Raw genomic sequence first — 2,500 nt, forward strand, 5'->3', positions numbered from 1 at the left:
AAAATATTGCTTCTCTGGTTGTCATTGAACTCATTTGCATAAACAAATCAAATGTGTTGATAAATTTTTAGATGTCATTCAAATGAAATAAAGGTGTGTGCAGCAGACAGGGTATCCAATACAGTCATGTAAGCTTTAGTTGTGATTGATGTATTTTTGTTGACGTATATGTATATATATTTATAGACGATCAATACACCAGTGATGAAGAGGAACATGACGATGACAGTCTGCCTGAAGATGACAGTAGTTCTTCCAAGACCCCTCGATGGAAAACATGTCACACCATTACCTCTCCTGTGCAAGCCACTTAACCTTACTGTTCAAGAACTTGAACAGTTCTTTGCCACTGTGCTCCATATGTCAATATTTGGTCTTCCAGCTACTCGCATGTTCTGGAGCCATAGTAGCCACATTGCACATGTTGCTGATGTTATGCCTCTTGCACGATGGGAAGCCATCAAAAATTTTGTTACTTTGCATTGCTCTCTGAGCATTGTATTATGATCTATGAAGACATAATTTTCTCTGTGGTTTTGTATCAGTGTTGCACAACTTTGCCCTTAGGCAACAAAAGATCATTTGGAGAGGGGGGCGGTGAAATAAATATGTACATACATAATCAATAAAATGTCCCAAAATTAACCAATAAGTGATGTGGAATAATTTCTTATCATGTACCATCAAATTGTGTGCGGTAGAGGGTTAATGTAAATGCGGCCGCCCGCTGCGCTACATGTAAATGCGGCCGCCCCCAGGTCAACTAGGTCCGAACGGGCCCGCCTGATCAACTAGACGTCAATCGGGCCGGCAGGTCCCCTGAATGTAAACGAGGCCGCCCACTGCGGTACTTGTGAATGCGGCCGCCCGGTCAACTAGGTGCGAACGGGCCCGCCCGATCAACCAGGTGCGAATGGCCCCGCCCGATCAACTAGGTGTGAACGGGCCCGCCTGATCAACTAGGTGTGAATGGGGCCGCCGGGTCCACTTAATGTAAATGAGGCCGCCAGCTCAACTAAGTGTAGACGGGGCCGCCTGGCCAATTAGGCGTTAATGGGGCTGCCGGGGAGGCTTCCCCTCTGCCCGGGCTGGAGGCCCCGCAGTGGCCATTCGCCTCTGGGACATATTGGCAGAGTCCGCGGCCTATGCGTAGGCCCCGGGCGGAGGCTGACCCTTGTCGCCCTTGTCCTAGGCTCGGAGCTATGGTCGCCCCGTCTGGCCTTCGCTTATGGTTCGGAGCTATGGTCGCCCCGTCTGGCCTATGCTTAGGGTTTGGAGCTAGGGTCGTGTTGGAAACGTTTTCCTCTGTCGAAGCAGAGACCGGGAGACGTTGGCATATCTCTCCGGCCGAAGTTCCTCTTTACTGAGAACTCGCCAATGCGCCGCTGTAGTCATCCAAGTCTGACTAAGACTCAGCTCGGCGCAGCTTATACGTTTCAAGGGGGGAGGGATACACAGAGGTGGAGACAAACTAAACAAAGCACAGCATGTTCCAGGAATCAGCCTGGAAGTTCCCCAGCCCTGATTTCATCAGCATAACACTGCCTTTCAAATGCCTCTCCAGGTGCTAACCCTAATTAGCATGATAGTATCACCCAGACCTTCACATTACCATAGCGACAAAGGCACGGCCTGGCCTTGAGATTAGCATTCACCTTTACTTTGGGCCCCCACCCGGTGATCAGGAAGCTCACAGAGATGAAATGTCAATGTCTCAGACTCCTGGGCCCCCAGACTTGATCTTATTACAAATGTCCCCATCTTTACCCCCAACTGCAAATCCAATCTGCCTATCTCTCTCAGTTCATATACTGTCATGTTGGAAGCTAGACTGAACAATTTATAAATTTCGTCACTGCGGCCTATGCGTAGGCCCCGGGCGGAGGCTGACCCTTGTCGCCCTTGTCCTAGGCTCGGAGCTATGGTCGCCCCGTCTGGCCTTCGCTTATGGTTCGGAGCTATGGTCGCCCCGTCTGGCCTATGCTTAGGGTTTGGAGCTAGGGTCGTGTTGGAAACGTTTTCCTCTGTCGAAGCAGAGACCGGGAGACGTTGGCATATCTCTCCGGCCGAAGTTCCTCTTTACTGAGAACTCGCCAATGCGCCGCTGTAGTCATCCAAGTCTGACTAAGACTCAGCTCGGCGCAGCTTATACGTTTCAAGGGGGGAGGGATACACAGAGGTGGAGACAAACTAAACAAAGCACAGCATGTTCCAGGAATCAGCCTGGAAGTTCCCCAGCCCTGATTTCATCAGCATAACACTGCCTTTCAAATGCCTCTCCAGGTGCTAACCCTAATTAGCATGATAGTATCACCCAGACCTTCACATTACCATAGCGACAAAGGCACGGCCTGGCCTTGAGATTAGCATTCACCTTTACTTTGGGCCCCCACCCGGTGATCAGGAAGCTCACAGAGATGAAATGTCAATGTCTCAGACTCCTGGGCCCCCAGACTTGATCTTATTACAAATGTCCCCATCTTTACCCCCAACTGCAAAT

The sequence above is a fragment of the Paramormyrops kingsleyae genome, unplaced genomic scaffold, assembly GCF_048594095.1.
Source record: "Paramormyrops kingsleyae isolate MSU_618 unplaced genomic scaffold, PKINGS_0.4 ups32, whole genome shotgun sequence".
Taxonomy (NCBI): Eukaryota; Metazoa; Chordata; class Actinopteri; order Osteoglossiformes; family Mormyridae; genus Paramormyrops; species Paramormyrops kingsleyae.